Raw genomic sequence first — 14292 nt, 5'->3', positions numbered from 1 at the left:
CATGCTTATTGCTTTTATGTCTTAAAAGACGCAGAACCTCCTTTGTTTTCGTACGCGAAGCGTGGGACCCACGTGACCGATCGGCTTCGTTCCAAAAATACGAAAACCATCAACCATGAAGCGGAGGCCACCCGAGCATAGAAATAGCAAGAAAGAAAAAAAACCGCACGTAAAATCTAAAAAAACGCAAACGGACAACGAAAAAGGGGGGTGCAACACGAGGACTTCCCAGTGGGTCACCCATCCTAGTACTACTCTCGCCCAAGCACGCTTAACTGCGGAGTTCTAATGGGATCCGGTGCATTAGTGCTGGTATGATCGCACCCGAAATACTATCCATGCTTATTGCTTTTATGTCTTAAAAGACGCAGAACCTCCTTTGTTTTCGTACGCGAGGCGTGGGACCCACTTGACCGATCGGCTCCGTTCCAAAAATACGAAAACCATCAACCATGAAGCGGAGGCCACCCGAGCATAGAAATAGCAAGAAAGAAAAAAAAACAAAAAAAAACCGCACGTAAAATCTAAAAAAACGCAAACGGACAACGAAAAAGGGGGGGTGCAACACGAGGACTTCCCGGGGGGTCACCCATCCTAGTACTATTCTCGCCCAAGCACGCTTGACTGCGGAGTTCTGATGGGATCCGGTGCATTAGTGCTGGTATGATCGCACCCGAAATACTATCCATGCTTATTGCTTGTATGTCTTAAAAGACGCAGAACCTCCTTTGTTTTCGTACGCGAGGCGTGGGACCCACGTGACCGATCAGCTCCGTTCCAAAAATACGAAGACCATCAACCATGAAGCGGAGGCCACCCGAGCATAGAAATAGCAAGAAAGAAAAAAAAAACAAAAAAAAAACCGCACGAAAAATCTAAAAAAACGCAAACGGACAACGAAAAAGGGGGGTGCAACACGAGGACTTCCCATGGGGTCACCCATCCTAGTACTACTCTCGCCCAAGCACGCTTAACTGCGGAGTTCTGATGGGATCTGGTGCATTAGTGCTGGTATGATCGCACCCGAAATACTGTCCATGCTTATTGTTTATATGTCTTAAAAGACGCAGAACCTCCTTTGTTTTCGTAGGCGAGGCGTGGGACCCACGTGACCGATCGGCTCCGTTCCAAAAATACGAAGACCATGAACCATGAAACGGAGGCCACCCGAGCATAGAAATAGCAAGAAAAAAAAAACAAAAAAAAACCGCACGTAAAATCTAAAAAAACGCAAACGGACAACGAAAAAGGGGGGGTGCAACACGAGGACTTCCCAGGGGGTCACCCATCCTAGTACTATTCTCGCCCAAGCACGCTTAACTGCGGAGTTCTGATGCGATCCGGTGCATTAGTGCTGGTATGATCGCACCCGAAATACTATCCATGCTTATTGCTTTTATGTCTTAAAAGAGGCAGAACCTCCTTTGTTTTCGTACGCGAGGCGTGGGACCCACGTGACCGATCGGCTCCGTTCCAAAAATACGAAGACCATGAACCATGAAACGAAGGCCACCCGAGCATAGAAATAGCAAGAAAGAAAAAAAAAACAAAAAAAAACCGCACGTAAAATCTAAAAAAACGCAAACGGACAACGAAAAAGGGAGGTGCAACACGAGGACTTCCCAGGGGGTCACCCATCCTAGTACTACTCTCGCCCAAGCACGCTTAACTGCGGAGTTCTGATGGGATCCGGTGCATTAGTGCTGGTATGATCGCACCCGAAATACTATCCATGCTTATTGCTTGTATGTCTTAAAAGACGCAGAACCTCCTTTGTTTTCGTACGCGAGGCGTGGGAGCCACGTGACCGATCAGCTCCGTTCCAAAAATACGAAGACCATCAACCATGAAGCGGAGGCCACCCGAGCATAGAAATAGCAAGAAAGAAAAAAAAAACAAAAAAAAACCGCACGTAAAATCTAAAAAAACGCAAACGGACAAAGAAAAAGGGGGGTGCAACACGAGGACTTCCCATGGGGTCACCCATCCTAGTACTACTCTCGCCCAAGCACGCTTAACTGCGGAGTTCTGATGGGATCCGGTGCATTAGTGCTGGTATGATCGCACCCGAAATACAGTCCATGCTTATTGCTTGTATGTCTTAAAAGACACAGAACCTCCTTTGTTTTCGTACGCGAGGCGTGGGACCCACGTGACCGATCGGCTCCGTTCCAAAAATACGAAGACCATGAACCATGAAACGGAGGCCACCCGAGCATAGAAATAGCAAGAAAAAAAAACAAAAAAAAACCGCACGTAAAATCTAAAAAAACGCAAACGGACAACGAAAAAGGGGGGGTGCAACACGAGGACTTCACAGGGGGTCACCCATCCTAGTACTACTCTCGCCCAAGCACGCTTAACTGCGGAGTTCTGATGGGATCCGGTGCATTAGTGCTGGTATGATCGCACCCGAAATACTATCCATGCTTATTGCTTTTATGTCTTAAAAGACGCAGAACCTCCTTTGTTTTCGTACGCGAGGCGTGGAACCCACGTGACCGATCGGCTCCGTTCAAAAAATACGAAAACCATCAACCATGAAGCGGAGGCCACCCGAGCATAGAAATAGCAAGAAAGAAAAAAAAACAAAAAAAAACCGCACGTAAAATCTAAAAAAACGCAAACGGGCAACGAAAAAGGGGGGGGGGGGTGCAACACGAGGACTTCCCAGGGGGTCACCCATCCTAGTACTACTCTCGCCCAAGCACGCTTAACTGCGGAGTTCTGATGGGATCCGGTGCATTAGTGCTGGTATGATAGCACCCGAAATACTATCCATGCTTATTGCTTTTATGTCTTAAAAGACGCAGAACCTCCTTTGTTTTCGTACGCGAGGCGTGGGACCCACGTGACCGATCGGCTCCGTTCCAAAAATACGAAAACCATCAACCATGAAGCGGAGGCCACCCGAGCATAGAAATAGCAAGAAAGAAAAAAAAAACCGCACGTAAAATCTAAAAAAACGCAAACGGACAACGAAAAAGGGGGGTGCAACACGAGGACTTCCCAGAGGGTCACCCATCCTAGTACTACTCTCGCCCAAGCACGCTTAACTGCGGAGTTCTGATGGGATCCGGTGCATTAGTGCTGGTATGATCGCACCCGAAATACTATCCATGCTTATTGATTTTATGTCTTAAAAGACGCAGAACCTCCTTTGTTTTCGTACGCGAGGCGTGGGACCCACGTGACCGATCGGCTCCGTTCCAAAAATACGAAACCATCAACCATGAAGCGGAGGCCACCCGAGCATACAAATAGCAAGAAAGAAAAAAAAAACAAAAAAAAACCGCACGTAAAATCTAAAAAAACGCAAACGGACAACGAAAAAGGGGGGTGCAACACAAGGACTTCCCAAGGGATCACTTATCCTAGTACTACTCTCGCCCAAGCACGCTTAACTGCGGAGTTCTGATGCGATCCGGTGCATTAGTGCTGGTATGATCGCACCCGAAATACTATCCATGCTTATTGCTTGTATGTCTTAAAAGACGCAGAACCTCCTTTGTTTTCGTACGCGAGGCGTGGGACCCACGTGACCGATCGGCTCCGTTCCAAAAATACGAAGACCATGAACCATGAAATGGAGGCCACCCGAGCATAGAAATAGCAAGAAAGAAAAAAAAACAAAAAAAAAACCGCACGTAAAATCTAAAAAAACGCAAACGGACAACGAAAAAGGGGGGTGCAACACAAGGACTTCCCAGGGGATCACTTATCCTAGTACTACTCTCGCCCAAGCACGCTTAACTGCGGAGTTCTGATGCGATCCGGTGCATTAGTGCTGGTATGATCGCACCCGAAATACTATCCATGCTTATTGCTTGTATGTCTTAAAAGACGCAGAACCTCCTTTGTTTTCGTACGCGACGCGTGGGACCCACGTGACCGATCGGCTCCGTTCCAAAAATACGAAGACCATGAACCATGAAATGGAGGCCACCCGAGCATAGAAATAGCAAGAAAGAAAAAAAAACAAAAAAAAACCGCACGTAAAATCTAAAAAAATGCAAACGCGCAACGAAAAAGGGGGTGCAACACGAGGACTTCCCAGGAGGTCACCCATCCTAGTACTACTCTAACCCAAGCACGCTTAACTGCGGAGTTCTGATGGGATCCGGTGCATTAGTGTTGGTATGATCACACCCAAAATACTATCCATGCTTATTGTTTTTATGTCTTAAAAGACGCAGAACCTCCTTTGTTTTCGTACGCGAGGCGTGGGACCCACGTGACCGATCGGCTCCGTTCCAAAAATAGGAAAACCATCAACCATGAAGCGGAGGCCACCCGAGCATACAAATAGCAAGAAAGAAAAAAAACAAAAAAAAAACCGCACGTAAAATCTAAAAAAACGCAAACGGACAACGAAAAAGGGGGGTGCAACACGAGGACTTCCCAGGGGGTCACCCATCCTAGTACTATTCTCGGCCAAGCACGCTTAACTGCGGAGTTCTGATGGGATCCGGTGCATTAGTGCTGGTATGATCGCACCCGAAATACTATCCATGCTTATTGCTTTTATGTTTTAAAAGACGCAGAACCTCCTTTGTTTTCGTACGCGAGGCGTGGGACCCACGTGACCGATCGGCTCCGTTCCAAAAATACGAAAACCATCAACCATGAAGCGGTGGCCACCCGAGCATAGAAATAGCAAGAAAGAAAACAAAAAAAAACCGCACGTAAAATCTAAAAAAACGCAAACGGACAACGAAAAAGGGGGGGTGCAACACGAGGACTTCACAGGGGGTCACCCATCCTAGTACTACTCTCGCCCAAGCACGCTTAACTGCGGAGTTCTGATGGGATCCGGTGCATTAGTGCTGGTATGATCGCACCCGAAATACTATCCATGCTTATTGATTTTATGTCTTAAAAGACGCAGAACCTCCTTTGTTTTCGTACGCGAGGCGTGGGACCCACGTGACCGATCGGCTCCGTTCCAAAAATACGAAACCATCAACCATGAAGCGGAGGCCACCCGAGCATACAAATAGCAAGAAAGAAAAAAAAAACAAAAAAAAACCGCACGTAAAATCTAAAAAAACGCAAACGGACAACGAAAAAGGGGGGTGCAACACAAGGACTTCCCAAGGGATCACTTATCCTAGTACTACTCTCGCCCAAGCACGCTTAACTGCGGAGTTCTGATGCGATCCGGTGCATTAGTGCTGGTATGATCGCACCCGAAATACTATCCATGCTTATTGCTTGTATGTCTTAAAAGACGCAGAACCTCCTTTGTTTTCGTACGCGAGGCGTGGGACCCACGTGACCGATCGGCTCCGTTCCAAAAATACGAAGACCATGAACCATGAAACGAAGGCCACCCGAGCATAGAAATAGCAAGAAAGAAAAAAAACAAAAAAAAACCGCACGTAAAATCAAAAAAAACGCAAACGGACAACGAAAAAGGGGGGTGCAACACGAGGACTTCCCAGGGGGTCACCCATCCTAGTACTACTCTCCCCCAAGCACGCTTAACTGCGGAGTTCTGATGGGATCCGGTGCATTAGTGCTGGTATGATCGCACCCGAAATACTATCCATGCTTATTGCTTGTATGTCTTAAAAGACGCAGAACCTCCTTTGTTTTCGTACGCGAGGCGTGGGACCCACGTGACCGATCAGCTCCGTTCCAAAAATACGAAGACCATCAACCATGAAGCGGAGGCCACCCGAGCATAGAAATAGCAAGAAAGAAAAAAAAAACAAAAAAAACCGCACGTAAAATCTAAAAAAACGCAAACGGACAAAGAAAAAGGGGGGTGCAACACGAGGACTTCCCATGGGGTCACCCATCCTAGTACTACTCTCGCCCAAGCACGCTTAACTGCGGAGTTCTGATGGGATCCGGTGCATTAGTGCTGGTATGATCGCACCCGAAATACAGTCCATGCTTATTGCTTGTATGTCTTAAAAGACACAGAACCTCCTTTGTTTTCGTACGCGAGGCGTGGGACCCACGTGACCGATCGGCTCCGTTCCAAAAATACGAAGACCATGAACCATGAAACGGAGGCCACCCGAGCATAGAAATAGCAAGAAAAAAAAAACAAAAAAAAACCGTACGTAAAATCTAAAAAAACGCAAACGGACATAGAAAAAGGGGGGGTGCAACACGAGGACTTCACAGGGGGTCACCCATCCTAGTACTACTCTCGCCCAAGCACGCATAACTGCGGAGTTCTGATGGGATCCGGTGCATTAGTGCTGGTATGATCGCACCCGAAATACTATCCATGCTTATTGCTTTTATGTCTTAAAAGACGCAGAACCTCCTTTGTTTTCGTACGCGAGGCGTGGAACCCACGTGACCGATCGGCTCCGTTCCAAAAATACGAAAACCATCAACCATGAAGCGGAGGCCACCCGAGCATAGAAATAGCAAGAAAGAAAAAAAAACAAAAAAAAACCGCACGTAAAATCTAAAAAAACGCAAACGGGCAACGAAAAAGGGGGGGGGGTGCAACACGAGGACTTCCCAGGGGGTCACCCATCCTAGTACTACTCTCGCCCAAGCACGCTTAACTGCGGAGTTCTGATGGGATCCGGTGCATTAGTGCTGGTATGATAGCACCCGAAATACTATCCATGCTTATTGCTTTTATGTCTTAAAAGACGCAGAACCTCCTTTGTTTTCGTACGCGAGGCGTGGGACCCACGTGACCGATCGGCTCCGTTCCAAAAATACGAAAACCATCAACCATGAAGCGGAGGCCACCCGAGCATAGAAATAGCAAGAAAGAAAAAAAAACCGCACGTAAAATCTAAAAAAACGCAAACGGACAACGAAAAAGGGGGGTGCAACACGAGGACTTCCCAGGGGGTCACCCATCCTAGTACTATTCTCGGCCAAGCACGCTTAACTGTGGAGTTCTGATGGGATCCGGTGCATTAGTGCTGGTATGATCGCACCCGAAATACTATCCATGCTTATTGCTTTTATGTTTTAAAAGACGCAGAACCTCCTTTGTTTTCGTACGCGAGGCGTGGGACCCACGTGACCGATCGGCTCCGTTCCAAATATACGAAAACCATCAACCATGAAGCGGTGGCCACCCGAGCATAGAAATAGCAAGAAAGAAAACAAAAAAAACCGCACGTAAAATCTAAAAAAACGCAAACGGACAACGAAAAAGGGGGGGTGCAACACGAGGACTTCCCAGGGGGTCACCCATCCTAGTACTACTCCCTAGTACTACTCTCGCCCAAGCACGCTTAACTGCGGAGTTCTGATGGGATCCGGTGCATTAGTGCTGGTATGATAGCACCCGAAATACTATCCATGCTTATTGCTTTTATGCCTTAAAAGACGCAGAACCTCCTTTGTTTTCGTACGCGAGGCGTGGGACCCACGTGACCGATCGGCTCCGTTCCAAAAATACGAAGACCATGAACCATGAAACGGAGGCCACCCGAGCATAGAAATAGCAAGAAAGAAAAAAAAACAAAAAAAAACCGCACGTAAAATCTAAAAAAACGCAAACGGACAACGAAAAAGGGGGGTGCAACACGAGGACTTCCCAGGGGGTCACCCATCCTAGTACTACTCTCGCCCAAGCACGCTTAACTGCGGAGTTCTGATGGAATCCGGTGCATTAGTGCTGGTATGATCGCACCCGAAATACTATCCATGCTTATTGCTTGTATGTCTTAAAAGACGCAGAACCTCCTTTGTTTTCGTACGCGAGGCGTGGGACCCACGTGACCGATCGGCACCGTTCCAAAAATACGAAGACCATGAACCATGAAACGAAGGCCACCCGAGCATAGAAATAGCAAAAAAGAAAAAAAAAACAAAAAAAAAACCGCACGTAAAATCTAAAAAAACGCAAACGGACAACGAAAAAGGGGGGTGCAACACGAGGACTTCCCAGGGGGTCACCCATCCTAGTACTACTCTCGCCCAAGCACGCTTAACTGCGGAGTTCTGATGGGATCCGGTGCATTAGTGCTGGTATGATCGCACCCGAAATACTATCCATGCTTATTGCTTGTATGTCTTAAAAGACGCAGAACCTCCTTTGTTTTCGTACGCGAGGCGTGGGACCCACGTGACCGATCAGCTCCGTTCCAAAAATACGAAGACCATCAACCATGAAGCGGAGGCCACCCGAGCATAGAAATAGCAAGAAAGAAAAAAAAACAAAAAAAACCGCACGTAAAATCTAAAAAAACGCAAACGGACAAAGAAAAAGGGGGGTGCAACACGAGGACTTCACAGGGGGTCACCCATCCTAGTACTACTCTCGCCCAAGCACGCTTAACTGCGGAGTTCTGATGGGATCCGGTGCATTAGTGCTGGTATGATCGCACCCGAAATACTATCCATGCTTATTGCTTGTATGTCTTAAAAGACGCAGAACCTCCTTTGTTTTCGTACGCGAGGCGTGGAACCCACGTGACCGATCGGCTCCGTTCCAAAAATAGGAAAACCATCAACCATGAAGCGGAGGCCACCCGAGCATACAAATAGCAAGAAAGAAAAAAAACAAAAAAAAAACCGCACGTAAAATCTAAAAAAACGCAAACGGACAACGAAAAAGGGGGGTGCAACACGAGGACTTCCCAGGGGGTCACCCATCCTAGTACTATTCTCGGCCAAGCACGCTTAACTGCGGAGTTCTGATGGGATCCGGTGCATTAGTGCTGGTATGATCGCACCCGAAATACTATCCATGCTTATTGCTTTTATGTTTTAAAAGACGCAGAATCTCCTTTGTTTTCGTACGCGAGGCGTGGGACCCACGTGACCGATCGGCTCCGTTCCAAAAATACGAAAACCATCAACCATGAAGCGGTGGCCACCCGAGCATAGAAATAGCAAGAAAGAAAACAAAAAAAAACCGCACGTAAAATCTAAAAAAACGCAAACGGACAACGAAAAAGGGGGGGTGCAACACGAGAACTTCCCAGGGGGTCACCCATCCTAGTACTACTCCCTAGTACTACTCTCGCCCAAGCACGCTTAACTGCGGAGTTCTGATGGGATCCGGTGCATTAGTGCTGGTATGATAGCACCCGAAATACTATCCATGCTTATTGCTTTTATGCCTTAAAAGACGCAGAACCTCCTTTGTTTTCGTACGCGAGGCGTGGGACCCACGTGACCGATCGGCTCCGTTCCAAAAATACGAAGACCATGAACCATGAAACGGAGGCCACCCGAGCATAGAAATAGCAAAAAAGAAAAAAAAACAAAAAAAAACCGCACGTAAAATCTAAAAAAACGCAAACGGACAACGAAAAAGGGGGTGCAACACGAGGACTTCCCAGGGGGTCACCCATCCTAGTACTACTCTCGCCCAAGCACGCTTAACTGCGGAGTTCTGATGGGATCCGGTGCATTAGTGCTGGTATGATCGCACCCGAAATACTATCCATGCTTATTGCTTGTATGTCTTAAAAGACGCAGAACCTCCTTTGTTTTCGTACGCGAGGCGTGGGACCCACGTGACCGATCGGCTCCGTTCCAAAAATACGAAGACCATGAACCATGAAACGAAGGCCACCCGAGCATAGAAATAGCAAGAAAGAAAAAAAAAACAAAAAAAAACCGCACGTAAAATCTAAAAAAACGCAAACGGACAACGAAAAAGGGGGGTGCAACACGAGGACTTCCCAGGGGGTCACCCATCCTAGTACTACTCTCGCCCAAGCACGCTTAACTGCGGAGTTCTGATGGGATCCGGTGCATTAGTGCTGGTATGATCGCACCCGAAATACTATCCATGCTTATTGCTTGTATGTCTTAAAAGACGCAGAACCTCCTTTGTTTTCGTACGCGAGGCGTGGGACCCACGTGACCGATCAGCTCCGTTCCAAAAATACGAAGACCATCAACCATGAAGCGGAGGCCACCCGAGCATAGAAATAGCAAGAAAGAAAAAAAAAAACAAAAAAAACCGCACGTAAAATCTAAAAAAACGCAAACGGACAAAGAAAAGGGGGGTGCAACACGAGGACTTCCCATGGGGTCACCCATCCTAGTACTACTCTCGCCCAAGCACGCTTAACTGCGGAGTTCTGATGGGATCCGGTGCATTAGTGCTGGTATGATCGCACCCGAAATACAGTCCATGCTTATTGCTTGTATGTCTTAAAAGACACAGAACCTCCTTTGTTTTCGTACGCGAGGCGTGGGACCCACATGACCGATCGGCTCCGTTCCAAAAATACGAAGACCATGAACCATGAAACGGAGGCCACCCGAGCATAGAAATAGCAAGAAAAAAAAAACAAAAAAAAAACGCACGTAAAATCTAAAAAAACGCAAACGGACAACGAAAAAGGGGGGGTGCAACACGAGGACTTCACAGGGGGTCACCCATCCTAGTACTACTCTCGCCCAAGCACGCTTAACTGCGGAGTTCTGATGGGATCCGGTGCATTAGTGCTGGTATGATCGCACCCGAAATACTATCCATGCTTATTGCTTTTATGTCTTAAAAGACGCAGAACCTCCTTTGTTTTCGTACGCGAGGCGTGGAACCCACGTGACCGATCGGCTCCGTTCCAAAAATACGAAAACCATCAACCATGATGCGGAGGCCACCCGAGCATAGAAATAGCAAGAAAGAAAAAAAAACAAAAAAAAACCGCACGTAAAATCTAAAAAAACGCAAACGGGCAACGAAAAAGGGGGGGGTGCAACACGAGGACTTCCCAAGGGGTCACCCATCCTAGTACTACTCTCGCCCAAGCACGCTTAACTGCGGAGTTCTGATGGGATCCGGTGCATTAGTGCTGGTATGATAGCACCCGAAATACTATCCATGCTTATTGCTTTTATGTCTTAAAAGACGCAGAACCTCCTTTGTTTTCGTACGCGAGGCGTGGGACCCACGTGACCGATCGGCTCCGTTCCAAAAATACGAAAACCATCAACCATGAAGCGGAGGCCACCCGAGCATAGAAATAGCAAGAAAGAAAAAAAAACCGCACGTAAAATCTAAAAAAACGCAAACGGACAACGAAAAAGGGGGGTGCAACACGAGGACTTCCCAGGGGGTCACCCATCCTAGTACTACTCTCGCCCAAGCACGCTTAACTGCGGAGTTCTGATGGGATCCGGTGCATTAGTGCTGGTATGATCGCACCCGAAATACTATCCATGCTTATTGATTTTATGTCTTAAAAGACGCAGAACCTCCTTTGTTTTCGTACGCGAGGCGTGGGACCCACGTGACCGATCGGCTCCGTTCCAAAAATACGAAACCATCAACCATGAAGCGGAGGCCACCCGAGCATACAAATAGCAAGAAAGAAAAAAAAACAAAAAAAAAACCGCACGTAAAATCTAAAAAAACGCAAACGGACAACGAAAAAGGGGGGTGCAACACAAGGACTTCCCAGGGGATCACTTATCCTAGTACTACTCTCGCCCAAGCACGCTTAACTGCGGAGTTCTGATGCGATCCGGTGCATTAGTGCTGGTATGATCGCACCCGAAATACTATCCATGCTTATTGTTTGTATGTCTTAAAAGACGCAGAACCTCCTTTGTTTTCGTACGCGAGGCGTGGGACCCACGTGACCGATCGGCTCCGTTCCAAAAATACAAAGACCATGAACCATGAAATGGAGGCCACCCGAGCATAGAAATAGCAAGAAAAAAAAAAACAAAAAAAAACCGCACGTAAAATCTAAAAAAATGCAAACGCGCAACGAAAAAGGGGGTGCAACACGAGGACTTCCCAGGGGGTCACCCATCCTAGTACTACTCTCACCCAAGCACGCTTAACTGCGGAGTTCTGATGGGATCCGGTGCATTAGTGTTGGTATGATCACACCCGAAATACTATCCATGCTTATTGTTTTTATGTCTTAAAAGACGCAGAACCTCCTTTGTTTTCGTACGCGAGGCGTGGGACCCACGTGACCGATCGGCTCCGTTCCAAAAATAGGAAAACCATCAACCATGAAGCGGAGGCCACCCGAGCATACAAATAGCAAGAAAGAAAAAAAACAAAAAAAAAACCGCACGTAAAATCTAAAAAAACGCAAACGGACAACGAAAAAGGGGGGTGCAACACGAGGACTTCCCAGGGGGTCACCCATCCTAGTACTATTCTCGGCCAAGCACGCTTAACTGCGGAGTTCTGATGGGATCCGGTGCATTAGTGCTGGTATGATCGCACCCGAAATACTATCCATGCTTATTGCTTTTATGTTTTAAAAGACGCAGAACCTCCTTTGTTTTCGTACGCGAGGCGTGGGACCCACGTGACCGATCGGCTCCGTTCCAAAAATACGAAAACCATCAACCATGAAGCGGTGGCCACCCGAGCATAGAAATAGCAAGAAAGAAAACAAAAAAAAAACCGCACGTAAAATCTAAAAAAACGCAAACGGACAACGAAAAAGGGGGGGTGCAACACGAGGACTTCCCAGGGGGTCACCCATCCTAGTACTACTCCCTAGTACTACTCTCGCCCAAGCACGCTTAACTGCGGAGTTCTGATGGGATCCGGTGCATTAGTGCTGGTATGATAGCACCCGAAATACTATCCATGCTTATTGCTTTTATGCCTTAAAAGACGCAGAACCTCCTTTGTTTTCGTACGCGAGGCGTGGGACCCACGTGACCGATCGGCTCCGTTCCAAAAATACGAAGACCATGAACCATGAAACGGAGGCCACCCGAGCATAGAAATAGCAAGAAAGAAAAAAAAACAAAAAAAAACCGCACGTAAAATCTAAAAAAACGCAAACGGACAACAAAAAAAGGGGGTGCAACACGAGGACTTCCCAGGGGGTCACCCATCCTAGTACTACTCTCGCCCAAGCACGCTTAACTGCGGAGTTCTGATGGGATCCGGTGCATTAGTGCTGGTATGATCGCACCCGAAATACTATCCATGCTTATTGCTTGTATGTCTTAAAAGACGCAGAACCTCCTTTGTTTTCGTACGCGAGGCGTGGGACCCACGTGACCGATCGGCTCCGTTCCAAAAATACGAAGACCATGAACCATGAAACGGAGGCCACCCAAGCATAGAAATAGCAACAAAAAAAAACAAAAAAAAACCGCACGTAAAATTTAAAAAAACGCAAACGGACAACGAAAAAGGGGGGGTGCAACACGAGGACTTCCCAGGGGTCACCCATCCTAGTACTACTCTCGCCCAAGCACGCTTAACTGTGGAGTTCCGATGGGATCCGGTGCATTAGTGCTGGTATGATCGCAACCGAAATACTATCCATGCTTATTGCTTTTATGTCTTAAAAGACGCAGAACGTCCTTTGTTTTCGTACGCGAGACGTGGGACCCACGTGACCGATCGGCTCCGTTCCAAAAATACGAAAACCATCAACCATGAAGCGGTGGCCACCCGAGCATAGAAATAGCAAGAAAGAAAACAAAAAAAAACCGCACGTAAAATCTAAAAAAACGCAAACGGGCAACGAAAAAGGGGGGGGTGCAACACGAGGACTTCCCAGGGGGTCACCCATCCTAGTACTACTCTCGCCCAAGCACGCTTAACTGCGGAGTTCTGATGGGATCCGGTGCATTAGTGCTGGTATGATAGCACCCGAAATACAATCCATGCTTATTGCTTTTATGTCTTAAAAGACGCAGAACCTCCTTTGTTTTCGTACGCGAGGCGTGGGACCCACGTGACCGATCGGCTCCGTTCCAAAAATACGAAAACCATCAACCATGAAGCGGAGGCCACCCGAGCATACAAATAGCAAGAAAGAAAAAAAACAAAAAAAAAACCGCACGTAAAATCTAAAAAAACGCAAACGGACAACGAAAAAGGGGGGTGCAACACGAGGACTTCCCAGGGGGTCACCCATCTTAGTACTATTCTCGCCCAAGCACGCTTAACTGTGGAGTTCTGATGGGATCCGGTGCATTAGTGCTGGTATGATCGCACCCGAAATACTATCAATGCTTATTGCTTTTATGTTTTAAAAGACGCAGAACCTCCTTTGTTTTCGTACGCGAGACGTGGGACCCACGTGACCGATCGGCTCCGTTCCAAAAATACGAAAACCATCAACCATGAAGCGGTGGCCACCCGAGCATAGAAATAGCAAGAAAGAAAACAAAAAAAACCGCACGTAAAATCTAAAAAAACGCAAACGGACAACGAAAAAAGGGGGTGCAACACGAGGACTTCCCAGGGGGTCACCCATCCTAGTACTACTCTCGCCCAAGCACGCTTAACTGCGGAGTTCTGATGGGATCCGGTGCATTAGTGCTAGTATGATCGCACCCGAAATACTATCCATGCTTATTGCTTGTATGTCTTAAAAGACGCAGAACCTCCTTTGTTTT

At 47.4% G+C, this 14292-nt stretch overlaps 38 non-coding genes and 3 pseudogenes across 38 annotated transcripts; all 41 read right to left on the bottom strand.

The window, feature by feature from the left end:
- Positions 1 to 207: 207 nt before the first annotated feature.
- On the bottom strand, positions 208 to 326 carry LOC145156069 (5S ribosomal RNA). The gene has a single exon (XR_013736494.1). It is a non-coding gene; the product is annotated as a 5S ribosomal RNA (ribosomal RNA).
- Positions 327 to 556: 230 nt separating this feature from the next.
- Positions 557 to 675, bottom strand: LOC145143769 (5S ribosomal RNA). The gene has a single exon (XR_013724799.1). It is a non-coding gene; the product is annotated as a 5S ribosomal RNA (ribosomal RNA).
- Positions 676 to 906: 231 nt separating this feature from the next.
- LOC145135913 (5S ribosomal RNA) lies at positions 907 to 1025 on the bottom strand. Its single transcript, XR_013720120.1, has one exon. It is a non-coding gene; the product is annotated as a 5S ribosomal RNA (ribosomal RNA).
- Positions 1026 to 1252: 227 nt separating this feature from the next.
- On the bottom strand, positions 1253 to 1371 carry LOC145143784 (5S ribosomal RNA). Its single transcript, XR_013724817.1, has one exon. It is a non-coding gene; the product is annotated as a 5S ribosomal RNA (ribosomal RNA).
- A 230-nt stretch (positions 1372 to 1601) lies between these two features.
- Positions 1602 to 1720, bottom strand: LOC145154449 (5S ribosomal RNA). Its single transcript, XR_013734921.1, has one exon. It is a non-coding gene; the product is annotated as a 5S ribosomal RNA (ribosomal RNA).
- A 230-nt stretch (positions 1721 to 1950) lies between these two features.
- Positions 1951 to 2069, bottom strand: LOC145152695 (5S ribosomal RNA). The gene has a single exon (XR_013733221.1). It is a non-coding gene; the product is annotated as a 5S ribosomal RNA (ribosomal RNA).
- A 226-nt stretch (positions 2070 to 2295) lies between these two features.
- LOC145154641 (5S ribosomal RNA) lies at positions 2296 to 2414 on the bottom strand. The gene has a single exon (XR_013735106.1). It is a non-coding gene; the product is annotated as a 5S ribosomal RNA (ribosomal RNA).
- Positions 2415 to 2649: 235 nt separating this feature from the next.
- LOC145155817 (5S ribosomal RNA) lies at positions 2650 to 2768 on the bottom strand. The gene has a single exon (XR_013736245.1). It is a non-coding gene; the product is annotated as a 5S ribosomal RNA (ribosomal RNA).
- A 220-nt stretch (positions 2769 to 2988) lies between these two features.
- On the bottom strand, positions 2989 to 3107 carry LOC145153764 (5S ribosomal RNA). The gene has a single exon (XR_013734254.1). It is a non-coding gene; the product is annotated as a 5S ribosomal RNA (ribosomal RNA).
- A 229-nt stretch (positions 3108 to 3336) lies between these two features.
- On the bottom strand, positions 3337 to 3455 carry LOC145148984 (5S ribosomal RNA). Its single transcript, XR_013729845.1, has one exon. It is a non-coding gene; the product is annotated as a 5S ribosomal RNA (ribosomal RNA).
- Positions 3456 to 3685: 230 nt separating this feature from the next.
- LOC145148640 (5S ribosomal RNA) lies at positions 3686 to 3804 on the bottom strand. Its single transcript, XR_013729515.1, has one exon. It is a non-coding gene; the product is annotated as a 5S ribosomal RNA (ribosomal RNA).
- Positions 3805 to 4032: 228 nt separating this feature from the next.
- Positions 4033 to 4151, bottom strand: LOC145149443 (5S ribosomal RNA). Its single transcript, XR_013730302.1, has one exon. It is a non-coding gene; the product is annotated as a 5S ribosomal RNA (ribosomal RNA).
- A 229-nt stretch (positions 4152 to 4380) lies between these two features.
- Positions 4381 to 4499, bottom strand: LOC145144874 (5S ribosomal RNA). Its single transcript, XR_013725875.1, has one exon. It is a non-coding gene; the product is annotated as a 5S ribosomal RNA (ribosomal RNA).
- Positions 4500 to 4724: 225 nt separating this feature from the next.
- Positions 4725 to 4843, bottom strand: LOC145154640 (5S ribosomal RNA). The gene has a single exon (XR_013735105.1). It is a non-coding gene; the product is annotated as a 5S ribosomal RNA (ribosomal RNA).
- A 229-nt stretch (positions 4844 to 5072) lies between these two features.
- LOC145148983 (5S ribosomal RNA) lies at positions 5073 to 5191 on the bottom strand. Its single transcript, XR_013729844.1, has one exon. It is a non-coding gene; the product is annotated as a 5S ribosomal RNA (ribosomal RNA).
- Positions 5192 to 5419: 228 nt separating this feature from the next.
- On the bottom strand, positions 5420 to 5538 carry LOC145145538 (5S ribosomal RNA). The gene has a single exon (XR_013726505.1). It is a non-coding gene; the product is annotated as a 5S ribosomal RNA (ribosomal RNA).
- Positions 5539 to 5767: 229 nt separating this feature from the next.
- LOC145152694 (5S ribosomal RNA) lies at positions 5768 to 5886 on the bottom strand. The gene has a single exon (XR_013733220.1). It is a non-coding gene; the product is annotated as a 5S ribosomal RNA (ribosomal RNA).
- Positions 5887 to 6113: 227 nt separating this feature from the next.
- LOC145146192 (5S ribosomal RNA) lies at positions 6114 to 6232 on the bottom strand. Its single transcript, XR_013727138.1, has one exon. It is a non-coding gene; the product is annotated as a 5S ribosomal RNA (ribosomal RNA).
- Positions 6233 to 6465: 233 nt separating this feature from the next.
- On the bottom strand, positions 6466 to 6584 carry LOC145155816 (5S ribosomal RNA). The gene has a single exon (XR_013736244.1). It is a non-coding gene; the product is annotated as a 5S ribosomal RNA (ribosomal RNA).
- A 219-nt stretch (positions 6585 to 6803) lies between these two features.
- Positions 6804 to 6922, bottom strand: LOC145147376 (5S ribosomal RNA). The gene has a single exon (XR_013728282.1). It is a non-coding gene; the product is annotated as a 5S ribosomal RNA (ribosomal RNA).
- Positions 6923 to 7146: 224 nt separating this feature from the next.
- LOC145151134 (5S ribosomal RNA) lies at positions 7147 to 7278 on the bottom strand (annotated as a pseudogene).
- A 229-nt stretch (positions 7279 to 7507) lies between these two features.
- LOC145155323 (5S ribosomal RNA) lies at positions 7508 to 7626 on the bottom strand. The gene has a single exon (XR_013735770.1). It is a non-coding gene; the product is annotated as a 5S ribosomal RNA (ribosomal RNA).
- Positions 7627 to 7857: 231 nt separating this feature from the next.
- LOC145147019 (5S ribosomal RNA) lies at positions 7858 to 7976 on the bottom strand. Its single transcript, XR_013727937.1, has one exon. It is a non-coding gene; the product is annotated as a 5S ribosomal RNA (ribosomal RNA).
- Positions 7977 to 8204: 228 nt separating this feature from the next.
- Positions 8205 to 8323, bottom strand: LOC145154639 (5S ribosomal RNA). Its single transcript, XR_013735104.1, has one exon. It is a non-coding gene; the product is annotated as a 5S ribosomal RNA (ribosomal RNA).
- Positions 8324 to 8552: 229 nt separating this feature from the next.
- LOC145144873 (5S ribosomal RNA) lies at positions 8553 to 8671 on the bottom strand. Its single transcript, XR_013725874.1, has one exon. It is a non-coding gene; the product is annotated as a 5S ribosomal RNA (ribosomal RNA).
- Positions 8672 to 8896: 225 nt separating this feature from the next.
- On the bottom strand, positions 8897 to 9028 carry LOC145151105 (5S ribosomal RNA; annotated as a pseudogene).
- A 228-nt stretch (positions 9029 to 9256) lies between these two features.
- Positions 9257 to 9375, bottom strand: LOC145146903 (5S ribosomal RNA). Its single transcript, XR_013727826.1, has one exon. It is a non-coding gene; the product is annotated as a 5S ribosomal RNA (ribosomal RNA).
- Positions 9376 to 9605: 230 nt separating this feature from the next.
- LOC145146787 (5S ribosomal RNA) lies at positions 9606 to 9724 on the bottom strand. The gene has a single exon (XR_013727714.1). It is a non-coding gene; the product is annotated as a 5S ribosomal RNA (ribosomal RNA).
- A 229-nt stretch (positions 9725 to 9953) lies between these two features.
- On the bottom strand, positions 9954 to 10072 carry LOC145152693 (5S ribosomal RNA). Its single transcript, XR_013733219.1, has one exon. It is a non-coding gene; the product is annotated as a 5S ribosomal RNA (ribosomal RNA).
- A 227-nt stretch (positions 10073 to 10299) lies between these two features.
- On the bottom strand, positions 10300 to 10418 carry LOC145154638 (5S ribosomal RNA). The gene has a single exon (XR_013735103.1). It is a non-coding gene; the product is annotated as a 5S ribosomal RNA (ribosomal RNA).
- A 231-nt stretch (positions 10419 to 10649) lies between these two features.
- LOC145138911 (5S ribosomal RNA) lies at positions 10650 to 10768 on the bottom strand. The gene has a single exon (XR_013721783.1). It is a non-coding gene; the product is annotated as a 5S ribosomal RNA (ribosomal RNA).
- A 219-nt stretch (positions 10769 to 10987) lies between these two features.
- Positions 10988 to 11106, bottom strand: LOC145146669 (5S ribosomal RNA). The gene has a single exon (XR_013727603.1). It is a non-coding gene; the product is annotated as a 5S ribosomal RNA (ribosomal RNA).
- A 229-nt stretch (positions 11107 to 11335) lies between these two features.
- On the bottom strand, positions 11336 to 11454 carry LOC145148639 (5S ribosomal RNA). The gene has a single exon (XR_013729514.1). It is a non-coding gene; the product is annotated as a 5S ribosomal RNA (ribosomal RNA).
- Positions 11455 to 11680: 226 nt separating this feature from the next.
- On the bottom strand, positions 11681 to 11799 carry LOC145147811 (5S ribosomal RNA). Its single transcript, XR_013728700.1, has one exon. It is a non-coding gene; the product is annotated as a 5S ribosomal RNA (ribosomal RNA).
- Positions 11800 to 12028: 229 nt separating this feature from the next.
- On the bottom strand, positions 12029 to 12147 carry LOC145144872 (5S ribosomal RNA). Its single transcript, XR_013725873.1, has one exon. It is a non-coding gene; the product is annotated as a 5S ribosomal RNA (ribosomal RNA).
- A 226-nt stretch (positions 12148 to 12373) lies between these two features.
- LOC145151133 (5S ribosomal RNA) lies at positions 12374 to 12505 on the bottom strand (annotated as a pseudogene).
- A 229-nt stretch (positions 12506 to 12734) lies between these two features.
- Positions 12735 to 12853, bottom strand: LOC145146553 (5S ribosomal RNA). Its single transcript, XR_013727492.1, has one exon. It is a non-coding gene; the product is annotated as a 5S ribosomal RNA (ribosomal RNA).
- A 226-nt stretch (positions 12854 to 13079) lies between these two features.
- Positions 13080 to 13197, bottom strand: LOC145149222 (5S ribosomal RNA). The gene has a single exon (XR_013730075.1). It is a non-coding gene; the product is annotated as a 5S ribosomal RNA (ribosomal RNA).
- A 226-nt stretch (positions 13198 to 13423) lies between these two features.
- LOC145155815 (5S ribosomal RNA) lies at positions 13424 to 13542 on the bottom strand. The gene has a single exon (XR_013736243.1). It is a non-coding gene; the product is annotated as a 5S ribosomal RNA (ribosomal RNA).
- A 229-nt stretch (positions 13543 to 13771) lies between these two features.
- Positions 13772 to 13890, bottom strand: LOC145144117 (5S ribosomal RNA). Its single transcript, XR_013725135.1, has one exon. It is a non-coding gene; the product is annotated as a 5S ribosomal RNA (ribosomal RNA).
- Positions 13891 to 14113: 223 nt separating this feature from the next.
- LOC145154938 (5S ribosomal RNA) lies at positions 14114 to 14232 on the bottom strand. The gene has a single exon (XR_013735406.1). It is a non-coding gene; the product is annotated as a 5S ribosomal RNA (ribosomal RNA).
- Positions 14233 to 14292: the final 60 nt, after the last annotated feature.

This window comes from Lactuca virosa, chromosome 1 (assembly GCF_052849685.1).
Source record: "Lactuca virosa cultivar CGN04683 chromosome 1, Lactuca_virosa_CGN04683_v6, whole genome shotgun sequence".
Lineage (NCBI taxonomy): Eukaryota > Viridiplantae > Streptophyta > Magnoliopsida > Asterales > Asteraceae > Lactuca > Lactuca virosa.
This window is presented reverse-complemented; position numbering and strand designations above follow the sequence as displayed.